Raw genomic sequence first — 21,461 nt, forward strand, 5'->3', positions numbered from 1 at the left:
GTGGAGCTGGGAGGGGACGGGGGTGGAGGGAGGGTGACAGATCAATAGACGGGATTCATTGAGGAGCCGGTGGCCGCCTTGAGATGCAAAGTCAAATGACAGAAAGACGGGGAGAGGGAAAGAGTGTGTGCGCGTGTGACGGAGGAAGAGGGGAAGAGAAACGGAGATCGGGGTGGGTGAAACGGGGAGCGAGAATGAGGGGAGAGAGAAGCAGAAAGAACGGAGGGAGGGAGCAGAGGAAGGAGGGAGGGAAGGAGGGAGGGAGGGAGGGAGGGAGGGAGGGAGAGAGAGAGAGAGGAGGAAGGAAGGGAGGGAGGGAGGGAGGGAAGAAGGGAGGGAGGGAGGGAGGGAGGGAGGGAGGGAAGGAGGGAGGGAGGGAGGGGAGAGCTCGGCTCCTCGCTCTCTCTCTCCCTCTCTCGCCCGCTCTCTGCCGTTGCCGTGCCGCCTCCGCTCCCCGCGCCGCGATGCGATGCGATGCGATGCGAAGCGATGCGATGCGAAGCGATGCGATCCTCTCCGCTCCGACTGACAGGCGGCGGGAGGTGCCGGCGAGGGAGGGGGCGAGGGAGGGGCTTTCCGGGACGGGGGGGCGGAAAGAGGGGGGCGTTTGTCCGTCAGGCTTGACGGGCAGTGGCTGCTACCAGAGACAAGTCCGCATGCAAATCGCCTCCTGCCTGCGGGGCACGGGGTGCCGAGGCGGGAGGCTTCAATCGTCCCGGCTCTGTCACGGCTGCTGGTGGCGGAGAGCGCTGCAACTTTCCCGAAAGAAGCACGGCTGGAGAGCGGGCGGGGAAACTCCGTGACAGCCGGGCAGCCGCCGCGAGTCCTCCCGCCCCGCACTGGGAGTCCGCCGGGCTGTCCGGGCAGAGCCGGGCGCCCCCGCGCCCCGCCGCGCCGCCTCGGCCTCGGCGCCGCCGGTGGGAAGGGCCGCGCGGGCTCCCGCGCGGGGCCCGAGGCGGGCGGCCCGGCAGAGTCCCAGGCCGGGCGGGAGGGGCAGAGCTCTCCTCCCCGCCCGGAGCGCGGGCGGGGGGCGGCGGGCGGGGTCTCGGCTGCGCCCCGCAGGTGTCGCCGGGGGCGCGTGCCGAGGCGGGGGCGCGCGGCCCGGCCCCGGCGCGAGGCGGCCGTTACCGGGCTCCGGGCGGCGGCGGCTGCAGGGCCGGGGCCGCCCCGGTGCCCGGCGCCGTCACGGAGGAGGGAGGCATGTCCCCCACCGCACCGGCCTAGTGCGGCTGGCGGGTCGCGGGGAGTACTGGCCGCGTGGTCAGCGCCGTTCGCCCCGGTGACTGACGGACTGACTGGTCGTTGTTTTTTTTCACTTCGCGATGAGAGAAGGATAAGCCGGCTAACTACCTAGACTTTGATTAGGTTTTTCCCTTCTGAACAGTGATAATAGAGAAATTTTGTTCTTGCACAGTGGAAACCAACACCTGACGTTTCTGTTACTGATACCAATTAAGTGTTTCGACAAAGCTAAACCATTAGCAATGCCCATGTTTATAGTCTGTGTCTTTAGGACAACATTTATCATGAACATTGTTTTAATTACTTGAATCATCTAATTTACATACATAGTTGTAAATGACCCGTTATGAACAGACCATGCTTTCTATACCTCATTGTAATCCTTAGCATTGCATGTCCGTTACCAGATTCTATGGCAGCAAACACTAACTTTGCAAAAATCTTGAAAAAACAAATAAACAAACAAAAAAGAATCAGCCGATTTCACTGATGCCGAGTAAGGACACTTGGTACTGAAATGTCTTTATTACCGTGCTTCCAGAAGTTTCAGTTCTGACACATGAATGTACTTCAACGTTAAGTGTTCTTACAGCTTCACCAGCAGGAATTAAATGATTTATGTTCAGGTAAACTGCTAAGCATTTCTTTAACTCTTACCTCTGTTGTCCAGATACTCTCAAGAGAAAGAGTTTTCAGCTCGATTCTCAAAACTGTCAGTGATTATTTGTTTGGCCGATATTTCAAAAGTCTTCATATAAGCAGCAGAAATTCCAGTAGGGTGATGTAGTAAAATTTACCATCATATTGTGTTAGAAAGTGATGTTCATAAATGATAAGTGAATTTACAAAAGCACTTTTTTATTAAAAGAACATGATATAAACTGTGAACCGTATTAAAAGTTTATTATTCAGATACTTTAAAGAATCTGAGTAAGTAATAAATGTCTTCCATTTAGCTGAAGTGATTATGGCGTGCCCAATTTATATTTTAGTTTCTTTCCTTGAGGTGTAGGCTCATGGTTAAGTACCAGTGTAACAGTGGTAGTATTTTCCAGAAGGTAGTGTGTGGCAGTAGATGAACTTGATAAGAGGCCGCCAAATGAAATGCTCTGCTACAGTTTTGTGGCAGAATTAGGCTCAAACAGGGGCTCGAATGGATGAGATACCCATCTTTCAAATTAAAGTTAATATTTGATGTTTACACATTCTCACCATTTTCTTAAATCTCAGTCTGGTTCCCTAATTAGCAATGTCTTTTCCTTCATATAAGTTGACTGTTCATTTCTGTTTCTATTTTGTTGCCTGAATTCCACGCAGTGTTTTCAGTCTAAACAGATAATTTGAAGATACCGGCTTTAAACCTACTGCTGTTAAAATATAAAATATATGGAGTTTTGTAACCTGTTTCCAACATTTGGACAATATACAAACTGCAACTTGTAAAAAGTTATTCAGCCACTGTAACTTAAAAATTAATACACTTTATGTGGTATAAACCAGTTATAAATAAGTAATAAACAGCAATGCAAAGTGAAGCAGTGCCGGAGTCTGTATCACAAGTGTTTGTTTTTACATGCTGTTTAGGGTAAATTATGTAAGAACATCATTTAGTGCTGACTCTTGCTTTTGTAAATATTTAAGCAGCAATGTAAGTTAAGTTACACTTTTTGTCTGTTTTGAGGCATTAAGGCCATATTCTGCTTCATCAGCTCAGAAGAGGACATATAAAAATGTATTATTTCTTTCACTCTTCAGAGAGATAGATATGTTTCATCCCTTGAAGGATTATTACACTTAGTCATTTCAGTGTATTTCAGTGTATTTTGGACTTGTTTACCTAAAGGTTCAAAAGTTGTGTATGAAATGCCAGAAATAAATATACATGCTGGTTTAAAATGTAATTAATCGTGTAAATTAATGAACAGTTTTCCCTATTTCACAGAGGAACTTCCATTTAGTACTGCGTCAACATTGCCCATTTTCTTTAGGAGAACAAGTAGCATGTAGCGCATCCCAAATGAAAAAAAGCTCTGGCAGGCCGTGCCCATTAGCTGAGGCTGGGCCAAGCTACTCACTGCTCAAGGCTCAGCTGTCACCGCACATGATCACTGATGCTGTGTTATTGTGAAGCCGATCTCCAGTACTGTTCACCAGGAGCTGTTTCCAGTAAGCAGTACAGGCAAGGCTGCTTTTACTGGGGCAGGGGCTTGAGTCCTATGGGCACATGTTGGGTGGTGTAGGTTTCTTTCAGGGCTTCAGAATAGGCCCAGCATTTTTTGTTAACCTGCAGAGAGAGTCATTCCAAGTAGAGTTTTTTAAATCCTACAAATTACCTCTCCCCATCTCAACTGCATAATTTTCTGAACTGCTGTAGCTATAGTGATGTCCACACCAAGGTTGCAGTGTCAGAGCAATTCAGTGTCTCTGCAGGTTCACCAGCTGGATCTTGCCTGCGGCAACCAGAGGGTGGTCACAGAGCGTTTTGCCACCATAGCTAAGGGAATGGTAACCCCCGCGGGAGGCAGCTACAGCATCTGAGCATGGGGGCAAGGGAAAGAATGTCTCCAGTTTTTGCACTAAGGGAATGATGGCCATTTGTCCAAAAGCTGAGGGTACAGACAGATAATTAGAAATGATTGAGTAAGAATAGCTTAAAAATGTAGTGCTCTTCAACCAAAATAATAATTGGATGTGAGCAGTGCTAGTATAGGCCAATTTCAGAAGACGTGCTCTTAGTTGATTACAATACCTCAAGAAGAAGAAAATAACCTCCACGGAGGCTCATTTCTTAATCATCTTGACCTTCGTCACTTCCAATTGTCTATACCTTACTAAGATTCTGTGAAAATTTATATAAACCCTTTAGCTGAATGGTTATCACAGTTCAACACTTAAATTCTTGAAATGCCTGTACTTTGGCAAAGAACCTAGGAAAATTGCAGCTTATATTTCCATGATCTTCAAGTGTTAACAACTATCTTACATGTAGATAACATGCATACTTTTTAAAAAAATGCTCTTCTTTGGAGAACACTTTGTGATTTTTAAAATAACCTTTCCATTCCCTCATTGAGAGGAGGAAATACTAAAATATTGAAATATTCTCTTGGCAGCAGAATTAACCTCTGGACTTGCAAGTATGGATTTCCTATCTTTTTTGGTTTTGTTTTTGAAAAAGGATTGTACACTGAGCAAAATCACTTCAAAACTCTCATATAAATCTGCATACAGACTATTGTATACAAAGATACTTATATATAATGAAGATATCCCAAAGTTCAGGCAGCAATTGAATTTGAAAGAAAATATGCTTAATTTCCGGGCTACGCACATAATCCAGTTCTGACCTTTTAAAACACCCAATAACAGTATGTAATGTTAAAAATAAAATGGCATAGGTTCTGTTGGGCTCTTAGGCTTTGATTTCCTTTGTAAGGACTTGGATTCTTCCATGATCTTAATCATAGTGCTTGGTTCTTTAGCTCTGAATCAAGAAGAAAACCACGGTATTTCCCCAAGTATTATCCACTTACAGTGTTAGAAAGAATATATAGCATAGCTTTTTGTAATTTTATACCTTAACTTTCTTTGGTCAATAGTGAAGTAGTTAACTAGACTGCCCATGTAATTATTAAGGCTTGGAATTAATACCCATATAACATGAATATAGGACAATTCACATCTTTCCCAGCTGTTAAAAACCTACAGTTTATTCTAATTTCATATTTTGGAGACTTTCTATATGGTCATGCTAGACATACTTAGGTTCTAAGACAAGAAGAAAACAGACTTCAGTATATCACTGAGCAGCTGAAAGATGATCAGTCTGAGCCTTGAATTTAGAAGTAAAGCTTCTTCTGACTTTTGAAATAAAAAAGAAGAAGTTCTACCAGTGTTTTTCTAGATGACATAAAGGGTAAATACTGCAAGGTAGATTCCTCATATGTGCAGGAACCTACAGAAGATCTAAGGATATTCGAAAAGAATGGCTGAGATGAGTAGATACGTACTGCCGTTTCAACCAGTCCTGTAGACAAGTTAGAACAGAATTACTATTACATTTTTGTGAATGTTTTACTCACTGGGAGTGACACAACCCTACAGTGAAGTTCCTGGCTGCAGGATTTCAATGGATGCAGCAATGTAGGAAGCCAGACACAGAGAGTGCTGGAATCAGTGCTGAGTCAGACTTCATGTTGATAGTCCAGACCTTTGCATCCATTCTGGGAGATCTGCCAGTGTTTAGAGGCCAAAACTCATGTCCACTCCATATGGAGAAGGAAAAATGGCATGGAAATAAATGGTGACCTCAGAAACTTTCAGGATTCATAGGCAGACTTTTCTTAAAAAGGGTACTCTCTGGATTTGAGTTCATTTTCAGTTGGTACGAAGCTTAGTATTTTCTTGGTGTCAGTTTCCTATCTTTATTTGGAGCAGAAATCACTGCTCTCTTTCAATAGTTCAGTTATGCAAGATACTTTCATATCACATTAAAATTTATATCTTATTTGTTATCCAGAAATAGTGGCAAAGATTATTCTTCATTTCCTGACTGGATGCTCTCTGATATTGCTCAGGTAATCTTATGGATGAACAAACTGTTAGTCTACCAAACTGCTTAGACTTTTCAAGCAACTTTAAATCAGAATCACAGAATAGCCATCATAATTCTCTTCATAATAATGTAAAATACTCCTTTTCACTGCACAGGATTGCTGTAATACCCTGGAAAAATTTGCATGTACTTCTGAAAAATTATACACACAAAACAGCTCCTAATTTTGACATCCATGTTGTCCTTTATAGAAAAGATATATCTCAAGATCAGAAAAATTCTGCTGCAAAGGTGGCTTGCACAAGCTAACATGCAGTGTGCTGTGCCTTCAGCTGGAAAAGAAAATTCAGTAGCTGTGGCATAGCTAGAGAAAGTTTTTTCATTGAAGAAACCTAAAAACATGGGTGTATGTTCAGAACAAGATACTGTATCACACATATGGCAGCATCTGGAGTGTGGGGTGGAAGGAACAGTGTCCTATGAGGAAATATTTCTGCATGCCTCGGTTGTCTGAAATACAGCCCATTCACCCCCACTGCTTACAGATGGCCACTGAAAACTTAGAAATCTACTGAAACATGTATATAATCTCACATCACATTGTGAATTTCTGCCAGTACCAAGACTGTGCAGCCCGCAGCAGCAGTAACTTACTGTTTTGGCATGTGCATGGGCTTCAGAGGCCAGTTTTGTTACAGAGGAAATCTCCGCATTCCATGACCTTACCCTCCCCTGGAGCATACTACCCTTAGCACAGTCTTAATGCTGTGCAGTCCTGGGCTCCTGAAAAAGGCACCTTTCTCAGAGATGCAAACAATAATGTAGCATGAATTTTCTGGCAGCTTCTAAGCACAGAGAGGGAGGAGTTCAGAAGAAAACACAAGAAAAAGGAAGAAAAAGACAAGGAATAGTAGAACAGCAGAAAAAGAGGAAAGAAGGGAAACCAGATAGCTGCAGTGCTTAAAAAATATTTATTTCTATTTTTATTTCATTTTAAATAAGCCAACAGCAGTATTTCATGTAGAGATAGCATAACTCTGGAAAGATAACATTAATGTCAAATTACTGTTTATGACTCTGTAGTGCAACACTCATTAAGTATAAAGTGCAACTTTAGTTGCCGAGCTTGAACGAAAATAAAATTTACTCTTCTCCTTTTCCATTCTGTCATGACTGTTATGTAGCACCCCTTTTGGAAGCAATTAGCAGTGTCTGTATCATTGCACATAGCCAAATTAGATATTATGGGCATCTCAGTTTGGCCAGTTTCGGTGAAGGAGGCTGCATACCCACTAGCATCTCAACAACATAGATAGAAGCATGGTCAAGCATGATTTTAAAAATATTAGAAACTTGGTAACATAGATGATGATCCCCCTATAGGTACCACTGTACCTATAGGGGATCTACTGCTATGGCTTTATAATCACATTCATCAGTTTTTCAAACATAGTTTTTCTTCAGCTATATATCTATCTATTGAATGTTCTTATGCAAATGTATAACGATAGTTGGTAGAGTCTATGGTACAATCTGTCCTTGTGTCCTATCTGTTCCTTATACTGTGCAACTGAGGCTCCCCCTACTCAGAGCAGTAGCATAAATTGCCCTCTGTATGCATCAGAATTGGTATTGTTTACCAATTTAAAAAATATATAAAACTATGCATAATCATAATCTTCAGAATAAATAATGAAATTTATTATAAAAGCCTCAAAGTCTATGCCAGCATAGCATCTCTTTTCCCGATTTTAGGTTCTGCTCAGTAGCATGGATGTTTTAGTTAATTAAGGGGGTGTTCATAATTTATACAACTCTTCAATTGATGCCATTATCCTATACATAGAATCAATTACATTAGAAACGAGATCTTACCATGCAAACAGTCTTTCAAAAGTGGGACCCCCTAAGGTTTTCTACTTTCAGAACCAGATGCTTTGCACAGCGGACTCAGAAAAATGAGTGAAAGATATCATAGTCCAATGGACTGAAGAACAAAGGGAAAATACAGTTGAGAGTCACTCAGTAACTTGTAACCCCATATACTTTTGAGAAAATTCAAAATATTCTTAATAGTCCACCTTATTTCGCAGTAAAGATAAAATATACTCAGAATTGATTGACTTAAATACAACATTGATTTTGCTGATATTAGAAGTATACATAGTGCTTCTCTCCATATTATATCTGATCATAACAAAGTTTAATTCAAATTCTTCTCTCCTTAAATCCACAAGTAGCATCCAAAAATTCACATAGCACTTTAAAAGGTAAAATTGTGGTTACAATTTTCTTAAGTGTCTCAGTAACTTTTCAGTCTTTTCAGTCCTCTTTTTTAATCCTTCTTGAAAATAAAATTTAAATTTTGAATCAATCTACTTCCAGAAATGTTGCTCTAGAGACAATCCTTTGGCTGATACTGATAGTTAGGACTTCTAATAGCATAAAAAGGAAGAAATCAGAGTTCTTGATTGTTTCCCAGTCTCACTGATTTTAAAAGGATTAAGGTGGAAACTCTCCGAATAAAAATCCCCAATAACGACTCCCTAGCCATTTCCCATCAGGCACCCAAGAGACAAAGTTGCACACAATTTCATAAAATCATCTTCATCAGTACAACTGAGTGTAGAGCATTTTTGTAGTTTTGTCCAGTCATAAAAAGAAATTACTTTGCATACATTGATGTAAACAACAGAGCAAAGTTGTCTGACCCTTCTTTTACGTCTATTGATCCAAAAGACAAAATGCTGGCTACATTCATATAAAATAGCAATTAATTAATAGCTATTATTAAGAATATTTATGTTACATATTAAAATGTCTTTATTATGGACAAGATCCACTTCATATTCACTTACCTAAGAACCTTACTAGCTTTCTAGGTTGTTTCTATGGCAGAGCAAGCAAACATCTGCACATATGTAAATGAACTCCCTCTTAAAATAGGTACCCAAATATTAGATAGCTAAAAATCACTTATACTGATTCCATGAAAACAGTATTTTATTGACCTTTGAAAATGAGATATATTGATCCTGTTTTACTCATGAGTGTGAGAATACTGAAGTTGTTGTATGGGGATCAAACCAGACATCTCTGTAGTGCAAAAGCCCACAACAGAGAGCAGTAAGGAATGAGAAGAGCTGCATCTAGGTGAGAGCAAGCAGGGCAATGAGGTGAGGCCTCATGACATGACAGGGAGAAGTCACTACTCTAGAGCAGTTTTGCCAGCTGCACAACGTGCCACTTGGACAGCGTGTGGCTGGAGACATTAATGAGTTGGGCCAGTGTTGCCTATTTTAAGGGGCTACTGACAAATCCAAAAGTAGGCCATGACTCTCTGTTTGCTCTGGTCCATATCATTAATAATTAGAAGCTCTTTAAATCCTGACATGCAATATTTGGCTCTTGCTGATCAAACACAGCAGACCGTGTTTACTCTCATTGAACTCCACTAACTTCTGTTACTATCTGTAACAAAAACAGTGTATTGTGTTTGCTCTTTTAAATTTCTTGAGTATTAGATATTATTTCATGGGTACATCAGCTGGCTGCCTAACTTCTAGAGAATGTCTGATCATGATATTTCTACAAATTTGTCTGTTTACTGCTGAATCCAGAACACTAACTTCTTAACTGCCTCTGATAGATAAAAGGTATATTATTGGTACACAGCCTTCTGGAGGATAACTTCATTTACAGCAAATGTCCTTTTTAAAAATGTGGATTACTTTTTTTTGCATCCATGCATCACAAATTATTTCAATAGATGTTAACCTAACTGGAGCAACAGTACAACAGTGAGACTGCCAATGGTGGCTGCAGAGGCTTTACTTTCTTGATAATGAGTTTATTTGAGTATATAGTAAATATCTTAGCTTTTTTCATTCAAATTATCTAACCTTTATGTGGGAATAGTTCTATAATGAACACCAAACAATCTAATTTATGGATCCTATATTCCTACTTCTATTTTCTTGGTTTTTGGACATTGACTAACAAAATCCTAGAGACATTTTTTGAAATGTGATCCTTTCACTGGAGGTTGTTGCCATGGCCATTCTCTGGCCATGAAATGGTAGATTTCATGAGTGAGATAGCCACAGATGATGATATTTTTTTCAATGAGCTTTTTCACTTATTTTAAGTTCCATTTCACTCACTCTGTAGGACTAATGCAAATATAAAAGGCAAATTTTATATGTGAAAATGTTGCTCCTTAGTTGTTGATTCCCTGAATTACACGCTAGATTTATTAATGAAGAATTTTTGTATTGTTCTAATGTCACATTTCTTATTATTAATTTTGTTACATCATTAACAATTTGCCTTCTCACTGCTTTGCTTCCATCCACAGCCTTTATTCCTTTATCCTTCATTTTAGCCTGTATATCAACTATGTGGGATTCCATGTTGTTTCTGGACTGAGAATTTTAGGATGACATAATGGAAAATTTACCTCTCTCAAGCTAATGAAGAAAACAAACCATTTTTCTATATTTTCTTGTCCTTTTTCTTGTCATTATACTCATGTATTGCTCCATGATGTATTATGTACTCCTGATGTTTGAGGTACTTGGACACCTGGTTTATAGGCTGTCTTTTCTGCTTCTCAGGATGCATCTGCTTGTGATGATAAAACAAGATAATTCTAAAGGGTTCTTAACCTCTTACCTTGTCTTGTAAAGTGAAAAATATTGCTTGAGCTATTGATAAGTACAGGTAGACTCACTACTGAAATAATTCATAATAAAATCACCCAAGATATACTAATTTTTTTTTTTAATATCTTTCATTAGTACAAAGTTTAAAATTTCTTCCAAATTAGAGACCGATCAACAATTTTAAGTAGATACACATTAAAAATACTACATACAAATTCACTAAATTATCATATAATGCCTAAAAATAGAAGAGGATATGGATTTCATATGATTATCACACATAGGTCAACTGAAGAAAGTGTCATATCAGATTCTGAATAGATTTTCTAAGACATTCACAGTTTATACATGTAAAACTTATAGCACAAGTTAATTTATTCCATAAAAAGTATGTGGTACTATGACGCAACATGGCTTTGGGGCTACTTATGTTTTTGAACATTTTGAGTCATAGCGAATATTTCCACAATCAAGTATAAAAATGAGGTTAAGTTTGGAGCTTGGTGGTATTTGCAGGATACAGCTTTCATTTTGTTCGCTGCTAAATGGTTAACTTGTGCTTCTTAAAATACAAAAATTTCAAAATACATAGTAGAAAACAGTGGATTAGCTATCAAATGGTTTAAAAATGAAAGTACTACCCAGATATCTCCTTAGTTTAATTAACCCTGTTGCAGGTGAGGTCAGACCAACTTTTGATTATCTTGCCCAAAATGTGGGTTGTGAACCTTTTTCTGTACACATTGACTGTACAGAAGGTTGCCAGCCAATATTTATGTGAAATTAACACTTCTCTTATTCTCATATGATATCTAATGGGTAACTTTCAGTATCTTTTATCTCTAATGCATTCTGCCAGAAGAGACTGGGCCTGCAGAATCCAATTCAAGAACACGTACAACAATGCACCTATTTAATTGTCCTCCAGCCTATCATTCTGCCTGGGGGTTGGGAAAAAGCCTCTGAATGTACGATATGGGACCTACATGAAGAACCATCAGTTTTTACCTCATATAACAAAGCTCTGATCATTTGAAAGACAGAAAAATATGCATGTTGATGACTATGCCTTATTTACGTTATCTGTTAGTGACCCTGTATATTACTTTTGATTCCTATTTGCTTATTTATATGGTTCTCTCACCTACCTTTTACATTCTCATCAGCATTTGTTAATGTATCTCTCTTGTTCTCTCTGTTAAACTCTGTTAAACTCCTTAACCTAGGATGTTAACCTTGGTCCTGTGCACTGAAGTATGAAAATATAGAAATTTCAGTAAATAAATAGTCAGGTAACCTGAGGAATTGCTTATGAATAATGCTGATGAGAACTAAATGTTGTTGTACTAAGATATTAGTAGGAGATAACATTGGGAAAAATTATTCAGTGAAAGATAATACATAAGAAGGAGTAGTGGCATAGACTTCTAGAAAGGAAAGATTAGGCTGCTAATCAAGAAAATATCTGTCATGGTGAGATTTTACATAATGAAAGTTTCCAAAAAAATGGTGAAACGAATTAATTTATAAATTCAAAAACCAGACAGGGGAAAAAAAAAAAAAAAAAAAAAAAGGAAAATGTAATTTAGATTTCCTGCATTTGGATAGTCCATTTCTGGAGACTTTAATTCTAAGAAATCTCCATTCTATAAAAATACAGAGCTATAATCTATTTTCCCTAATTTTATTATTTCATTTTGGGCTGTATACATTTTGTTAAAATACCTACATACGGAAAAGAGGATTCTGAATTGAGTACAAGAAAACAAGTTGGAATTAAGTTCAACCAGTTCCAGTTTTTAAATTTCAGAGCAAGGCATTTACAGAGAGTTGATCTTAGAACACAGAGGAATGCATACACTAAATTCACCTAGCAAAAAAATCCAAAATACTAGAGGTTGTCCTTTATGACACACAGCAAGTCCAGTTCCAGTATTTTCCTTTTAGGACAGGAACAACTATTAATCAGCAATTGCCTGTTCAGAACAAATCCCCCTGTTCTCTTAGAGTATTGTAACTCTTAAAATCATCACAATTTCTTACTATCCTACTACCAAAAATACGCTAGCTTATACACAGCTCTAGACTTCAAACATTTTATATGATCTGAGTCTCAAATTGAGGTAATAAGCAGCGGTCTACAAGTCAGCTCAGTTTCTGTTTCTCCAGCTGATCTCCTGCAGTGTCTTCCATTTTCAAACTGCCTAAGAAAGTCAAAGATCCCAGTTCTCCTCTGCGAAACTAATGCCATATCTCCCTTAAACTGCAGTGATGGCAGTAGAAGGTGTTGAAAATCAGTTCCTTATGTTAAAACTATACAAACTTGCAAACTGGTAATGAAATACAGATCTTTGTCCCAAATCAGTTCATTACATCAGTGTATCCCAGTAGCAATAAAGTTAAACTGCTACCAGAGATTCACAGTATCACTGAAACAAAAGCACAACTGCTTTACATTATCACTTACTGATATTTAAATAGCTCATGCTAGAATAGTACTTCCAAAACCTTCCTTGATTCTGACATGAAGATAAATGTCTGAGAGCAATATATTTAACTTCATGTAGATGATGTATTGCTTTCTTGTTAGGTTTCCTTACTTGAGATGACTTCGTTGTCTTATAACTATGAGTAAATCTCCAGCTACAAAATGAATTTGATTAAATCTGACTACTTGACCTTGTCAACTAATGTCCCCAGACGCCTCTTTACTGACTACCATTTTCTATGGGCTTCTAAGCAGTGGAGATGGAATATTTATACCTTATCCCATGTTCTCTGCTCTCAATGACTATATCTTCCCTAAAATTGTTATTTAAATTAAAAATTATTTAGAAGGATGGACCTTCATCCCTTTCAGGCTGTTATATTACTTAAAATGAATGATTTTCTTAAACCATTATATCTCATACAGATGTACCTTTGTTATGCACATCTCTAAGGCAACTATTTAGGACCTGTACCAATCCCTCTTGAAGTAAAATTGAAATAGCTCTAGGTGGAAATTACATTGCCTCGAGGTATTAAAATTATTATTTTAGATGCAGTTTAGCAGTCACTAATGAAATGCTTTTAAACAGTGTCTTTATGATGCAGTTTCATTTTTGGCGGTGAAATTAGAAACTTTCTTTGTTCCAACAGTGTATCTAAACTGCCTTTAATTTCAGATGAGATAATCCATAGTCCCATTCTTCTACACTAGATCAATTTAAATATCAAAACTTAATGTTTCAAAATCAATTAAAAATCTACAGGTATATAATTTCTTTATTTAGACTAATGTTTACCTACATTTTCATACTCTGAGAGATGTAAAGAAATGTAGCATCAATAAAGAACCATAGTAATAAATTTATGATCTTCAGTAAATTATAAAACTTCCAGCCAGTGTTTGTTGCATGTTAGTGAGGTGTATATGCACTTAATATGATCAGAGAAAGGTGAGCCTAGTGAAGGAGCACCAAAATGAATTTAAATGATGACACCAAAAATAAATGAGACTATATTAACCATAAGTAAAATTGACTGGAGACTAGAATTAAGTTTCTAATCATGAGAACCATAAGATTTTAGAAGGCTCCAGCAGGAGAAGTGAGTACAGGTAATCTAACATGCTTAGGGGAGACAAGTGGTTTTGGAGAGGGATCATAGTAGAGAGTACCTGTGGTAGGAGAGGACTGGGCATAATATTTTAAAATTTGTCAGTTATATGCAAAATGTATATCACTGTGTGTCTCAAAAGAGCATTTGTGACAGACTAATTTACAGTATTTAATTCAACAGAAAAAACAAGGGGGAATAGTTTCATCTGATGCAAAATTCCTCCATTGTTTGCTGTTAGACACCATAAAATGCCAATATACTGAGGGATGCAATCTTATAGACTTTACCTGAAGTGGTCATGTTATATTGGATTCATTCCTCTGCTGCACTGAAGTAAAGAGGGGAGATAAAGATTCTTTTATGCCTCCACCAGTTCAGCACCATCCTGGAGATAAGAACCCAAGCCAGCCTTCAGCACAAAGCTGGAGAAATCACAGGGGTGCTCTAATGTCTGACAACTAGAACAAAACACTCAGTACCCTCTGTCAGCCAGAGCTGAAGAGCATTCCATGCTGCACCCCTCATTGCCTCCAGGCATCACAAACTGTCTGAATGTATGTAAATATATCCCATTCTTGAAGTTGACAGAAAATGTAACTTTCTATAAAGATTGCTTAGGTTCCATGAAAGGGAAACTTGTGGTCATTTTACTTCCCTCCATGAATGGAAAATAGCATTACAAGTGGTCCATTTTGGTTCCTGCAGCACACTGTTTTCTGTGTTTTACAACACACACATAAACACATACACACCCCAAGTGTAAGTATGCATGTATCCATATAGAATTTTAAAAAGAAATCCAGAAACTCATTAAATTATAGTAACTCATCTGAAAAAAAAAAAAAAAAAAAAAAGTAGTACTCATTATAATCTCATAACACTATTTTCATATTAAACCCTCTCTCTTCGCTTTTACAATGTCAGGTTTGATCTTGCACAGCTTAGGTGCAGTATGTTGCCTCTTTCTGTGAACTATCCTCCTATCTGTTTCCTAAGCTGTTGTTCCACACTTGTAATCATGTTATTTGAGTGCCTTATGTATTCTAAAAATAACCATAATAGAAGTTGCATGTAAGTGCAAGGTGAGAAGTGATGAACAGGACAGCGACACAGCACAACCAATCACACAGAATGTAAATGGGAGACCAGACCACACTGCCCAGCAATAAATGGTTATTATTACTACCATTTATAAAGAACCCCAAGGTGTTGGAGGCACTTCAAAGTACGCACACAGAGACATATTCCCTCCCCTAAAGAGTTTATAATCTAGAAAAATTGCCAGGTTGTTTCTTCTTGTCTCATAGGAGTAAAACAAAATAGAGAATCATAAGCGCTGCATTATATTGGATCATGCTAAAGTCTGTATTGCATCAACAGAGTTTATTCTGTTCCCTCCTACTTTATAATACATTTTTGCCACTAAGGAAGGAGCCGCACCAGCAGTTTGAGACTTGTTGAAACTCAGCTTGCAAGATATCAGTGATTAAATTCAGTTGCATAGCCACAACTTGGAAATGAACTTGAATGAAGGTAAATCTATTTTGCACACTCATCACAATTTGAACTAAGTTAAACTTTCACTTCCTGGAGTCATCGTTTCCAAGTGAGACCTCCAGCAAAACTTTCCTTTGGCTCCCAGCCAGTAGCCTGCACTTGTCTACAAGTGTGTCCTGCACCGCAGACCCTTGAACAATGGAAGTTCAGAAGTTTCCGCAAACAAAACTAATCCATCGTTTCCACTGCAATAGAAACTTCCCTTCATAAAAGAGAACAGTAAGAGTTCCTGAAGAGGAGTATTCCCTTCCACAGAATTAGTTCATCAGTTCCCTTCCCGAACACATACATTCCCAATCAACTTCTCTCCTGCAATGCTGACCCCAGCCATAAACAATACCACAGCTGCTAACAAGGTAAATGTGAAACAGGGGTGAGCTAAACCTTAGATGTCTATGGAAATTTTGTTATAGAGTAATACCATACATCTGAAGTTCAATAAAGGTGAACACAAAGACAAGAATCTGGTAATATATAATTTAAATCCTCTGTATTACCATATCACATGATGTTTATCAAAAGTATATGAGCCTTTTCCACAATGCTACTTTTTTTCTTATGCAGCTAGAGAGACACCAGGACGGACTCTAACAGCCAAAGGAGACCAGGAATTAAATCTCACTCTTCTGAAGTTAGTGGAATCTCTGCCATTTACTTCAGTGGGATCAGGGTCTCATTGTGAACATTAACAATATAAAATTATTTCAGTGGAATTGCTCAAGGGTTAAAGTTTTATTTCAGTATGAAAATGTAAAGCTAAATCTCACTCTTAATGAGAACGGGTTGTTTTCTGTCCAAATACCATCTATATCAAATTACAATAATAGAATATTTTCTTTTTCTGGAGATTAATTTCTAGTCTGATTTTTGCTCATATATATCTTTCCTTTTCATATCCTTCACAAGCTGAGAAAAAGATGAAAAGGCAACCTACTGGCATACAGTGTTGAAAAGTAAAACAATTTCAAAAGCACATTTCCACTCTGAAACTGCAAGTAACCTTTAAAATAAATATACCTGAACAAGATTAGAAAACAAACAAAAATATTTGTCTCCCTTTGATAATTTATTTTGTGCACATAATAAACTGGGTTTGTAGTCAGTTTTACTTTTTCAGGGAAAATCAGTTATATTTTTCCAAGATTACAAGACAGAGTGATTGTGCCATTCTCAGGAACTGCTAGGGGAGAAGTTCATGTGCGTGCTTACCATTAAACAGTGGAAATCAGTGATTATAGCATATTTCAGTACATCCTTGACACTGAAGAGACTGAAGGTGAGTGGGCGAGGAGAAGCAAAAAAAGGAAAATGCCGATCTTAGATCTAGGTCATTTGACTCCAAAAATCTCTGATAAAATCTGATTTCCTCTGCAGATTGATTTATTTATTTATTTAATTTTCTCTTAGTTTCAGCAGAAACCTCAAATTTCTATTCAAAACTAAAGCAGATTTTTATGTTTATTTCCATTCAAGAGAATATGGAAAATTCTGTGAGAGACTGAACAAGAACTCAAGCTCTGAGCTTTCTGGCTTTTTATGGCTTACCTTGCTTCTAGATTCTCCAGAGTGAAAAAGGGAAGCTGAATCATCCAACCTCTGCCTTCTCTTGGCTCTAGAGCTGAGAAATTGGAAACTCTTAAAAGCTGCAGCCTGAGCCAGACGTTCCAGGCAGCTAAGGTAGCACTAAGGGACCAGTGCCTTGAAGGCAAGACAATACAGCTCTGATTCAGAGAACGTGAAAGCACTAAGGCCCTCATGCTTACACATAGTGAGGTCTTCCCAGATGTCAAGGTCAGGACACTGGACCAAGTCCACATGGTAGTGCTGTCCATTTGTGGGTTCCAGTCCCTAGTTTTGGAAGAGTTTCACAGAAAGAGTAAGATAAATCAGAGGAACCTGGAAGCTGGGGACCACCAGCAGATGGCAAAGTAAGATACACACGTGTGCAGTGACAGAATGCTGGGGTGTGCATGGCTAGGGAGTGGATGGAGCCCAGCAGTGTTATAATGTTCTTCACAATTTTCAGATAGTCATTATTTATAGGTAATGAATGTCAGCAAGATGTTGCCACCTCACCTTGTTTATGAAGAGAGCAGTGATGCCTGCAAAGTCTGTATGCTTGAAAGAGCCACTAGAGGGGAACTGGCAGTCAAGAAGGTGAGGTAGTCTCCAGGTCACATCTTCCAAGTGTAATCCTTCAGTAATTAGTGGCAAATTTTTTATTTCTTTATATAATATGTATCAATGTATCAAAAAGAGAGTATATTATTGCCTTTGGTTATACTTAGACTTGCATCCACATTTCTTCCAAAATTTCCCATGTGGAAATTTGCTTCTTGTTCGGTCTAGCAGTAATGCAGTACAGGATTTCAGTAAAAGAATCGAATATGACTGTCAACTGACAGAGCAGTAGTATTGGATATCTTGCGCTGGAAAGTAGAAATAATGCTGCACAGGAAATATCAGTATGGATTAATCTATGGGCTGTTTGTTAAATTGCGTTTAGTTGTATAATGTATATTAAAGTGAGATAAATTCACAATTCACATTTCATTGATTTAGCTAAGTTCAATTGAGAATTTGCGGTGTTGTTTTATGTGTTCATATTTGACTGTTTCTTCCTAGAAGCTTAATCAGTGTAAGCTTACGTAGCCAATACAACCTGCTGCGAAAGCTTGGATCTTTAATACTGTACCATAAGCCATGCTACTGAGGTAGAAAATTTACTGCTGGCCAGAAAAATAAAAATACCCTTGCTTCAAGATTATGAAGTATATTTCGAAAAGATCTCCAGCTGGTCTTCCAGCTAGTTGGTTTCAGAGAGGATATCTTAGACATAGAAAAACATAATTGTTTGCACAGAAAACTGCATATATGAAAGATCTTGTGCACAAATCAAAAACTATAATGCCTTTCTGTAGTCAGATGCATATATTAAATCCAGTGGTTCTCATCAACTACATACTGCCCAGATGTGTAACACCTATAAGTGTGCATGCATTTCAAGGAAGCCTTTAACTTGACTTGGTAGAGAGCCCTTGAAAAAAATTAATGCAATTTAATTGTCTTTTACTGCTGAATACTAATTTTTTAGTTCTTGGCCTAAAGTATTGTTGTTATCTATCTTATACTAAGTATACTAGTTTATAACAGAAATGCATATTATTATGCATAATGATGACATACTAAAAGTCATGAGTCTTCACATCTCTCTTCAGAATACATAGTTTGATTTTGCTATACTGTATGCATCAATGGTAATTTTAGTATTGGATGGCAACATGTAGTACCTTTACAGAAATTACTTCTCATTAGTCAGTTTTGACATAGTATTGTAGAAACAAAATGATGGGGAAACAGACAAAGAATTGTACCTATCCAGACTAATAAAAGCGTATCTTGAGAGAAGCAAAAAATAAGACTATTCTACTCAGCTAACTTTGTGTTCACACTAATGGGTCTATTTACCATTGAAAAAAGAATGTTTCTCACAGTTGTGCTTGTAATAGTGATTTCATTTTAAATAGGCTTTTCAGTTTAGCTGTGTATTTGAATTATTCTATGGAAATCACCTTTGCATTGCTATCCATAGGCTAGCAACAAGGTTATACAAAGAAGTAACAACAGTATAACTGCTAAATTGAGGAGAGATTCAATACCTAGCTTGATGGCATTTCTGCCCAATTCTACTGTACAGTGCCTGAAATTTTATATTTGGTCAATTTCTGTGAATCAACTGGTCAAACACAGCTACTTTTCCTAGTAGCTGGACAGGGAAGTTGATGGAACTCTGATTACCAAGTCCAGAACTTAAAAGCTCCTCTGTAGCAGCCTATAGATTTTCTAGCATAACTCCTGGTATGCCTTTGCTTCCAGCTTTTTTAAAATATGGAAATTCCTGAATAAATTGGTTCCAAGACACAGAGGATGGGTGTCAAAATGATGACTGGGAAAAAGATAGCAAGGGGAAGGGATACACGCAGAGAAAACTTCTGTCAGGAAGGTAAGAAAAGAGGGTATCCTAGTCTGGGAGAAGCAGAAGGGTAGGCATATATCTAGAGACCCTAGAGTGAAGTAAGAAACAGAAGGAGCTGCAAAGAGATTGGAAATTACAGGGGAGTGGGGAAGTTGGTAGCCAGTGCCCTTAAAGGGGAGAACAAAGCCACCCCAGGGTGCACAGTAGGCTTGACCTATGGAAGTAATGCACTATGTGACCTGCTTGTTGATGAAACAACAACAACAGTAATAAAGGATTATTTTCTCTGGCACTCTAAAGCGTTCCACAAAGTACAGCCTTTGATTGATAGTAAAATTAAATTAATATGAAATATTCAAGTAATCTTGAAATTACAAAGCTTTCTAGAAGGGTCTTTGATTCTATACATGACTCAAGGAAATATAATTTTAAAGTAAATGTGTAAAACTGGAATTAAAAGACTAAGTTGGAAAATCCACCACCATAGCCACTGCCACTTTGCTGCAGATGTTTTATATTACTCAGTCTTCACATAATGCAATTATAGGCTTTGAAGAAATGTTTAAACCAATGGAAAAATGCAGATACATTTGATTTCATTCAAATTCTAATTTTTGACCCATTTCTGAGATAAAGTTTTGTGTAGACTAGTAAAAAATGATCCTCCTGTGTTTTGGGGAATTTGTTCATTGTAATAATGATGCTTATAATGGCATATTTTCCTTTCCTACCTTTCCTCTGCTAATTTCTTCCTTCTAAGTTCATGTATAGGTGGATCTTGGGAACAGTAGAAGTGAAAAATGCTGTGAGCCTCCAACTCTGCAACACGAGTTGTCTATTTATGATCTGTGTGTCCTTCTCATTGGCCTACTGCTCCTCTCTCAAGTTGAAGACTGAAAATGCTGTTTTTCTTAGAAAATGTTTCCTTTTTTTTTTTTTTTTATTTTCCTTCTCTTTGGATTTGTTGGGGTTTTTTTCCCCTGGTGTTTTGCTGCTTCCATTACTTTTTTTTTTTTTCCTCCACGGTTTTTGCCAGTGCCCTTTCAAAGAGCTAGGAAAAAAAAATTCTTATTCTTTGCAGTTTGTGCCTTCCTCTGAACACAGAAGGGATTTTCTGAGAAGGGTCATAAATATAGGTCGTTAGCAGGTGTTAAGTAAGTCAATTTATCAGAGGTAACTCCATTTTCTTATGCTATGATGTGTTTTGTCAAATCATCTAGCACAAACAAATCTTTCCTCACTGGTACCCGTCCCTGATATTACAAGAGTAGGTAGAGTATGCACAATCATGCAACACTTGGCTGTGTTACTTCTGTCTTCATGCTGTTTCCTCTTTTCTTTTTCCGACTGATCTAACTCTCAGCTGAAGGTAATGTTTAAATATTACCAGCTTCCAGCCCCTATTTCATCTCAAGCCTATTTGGCACTGCACTGAAGCTTCAAGACTTTCCAAGAAAGTCTGGAGGGACTTGATTCCCTCAGTTTCACTACCTGGTAAACAGCTGGTTGCAATTCCATTTTAAAATCAGTGTTAAAGAATCACTGACTTATTAAGTGTAACGTGTATTACTTCTCTAGCATTCAGTATTTTTGTGTCTCCAACTTCCATGCTAAATGTATCAGAACACTAGTCATGGCATTAATTCATTCTTATGTGTGTAACCAATATTAATGATTTAGTTCATGAAAGCTGTGAGCTCTAAAAAAATGTATTTTTTACCTCTTGTTCCTGCCACTGACCTTTTAGGACATTAATTTCATATATGATTCAGTATCATATAAGAAAGGCAAACCAATTCAGGTTTGGGTTTTTTAATTACAATCATTGTCTCCAATAAATTTATTCTGCTTATTTTTAAAATGT

The 21,461-nt window shown here is 38.1% G+C and overlaps 1 protein-coding gene across 2 annotated transcripts in view; it reads right to left on the reverse strand.

Annotated features, from left to right (window-relative positions):
* Positions 1-499, reverse strand: part of ZFPM2 (zinc finger protein, FOG family member 2) — a 315,049-nt gene extending 314,550 nt beyond the window's left edge. For both annotated transcript variants that reach the window (XM_074898551.1, XM_074898548.1), the window contains exon 1: positions 1-499. This exon is cut by the window's left edge and continues 80 nt beyond it. The gene's annotated coding sequence lies outside the window, so the exon portion shown is untranslated.
* Positions 500-21,461: the final 20,962 nt, after the last annotated feature.

Source organism: Athene noctua, chromosome 2 (genome assembly GCF_965140245.1).
Source record: "Athene noctua chromosome 2, bAthNoc1.hap1.1, whole genome shotgun sequence".
NCBI classification, from domain to species: domain Eukaryota; kingdom Metazoa; phylum Chordata; class Aves; order Strigiformes; family Strigidae; genus Athene; species Athene noctua.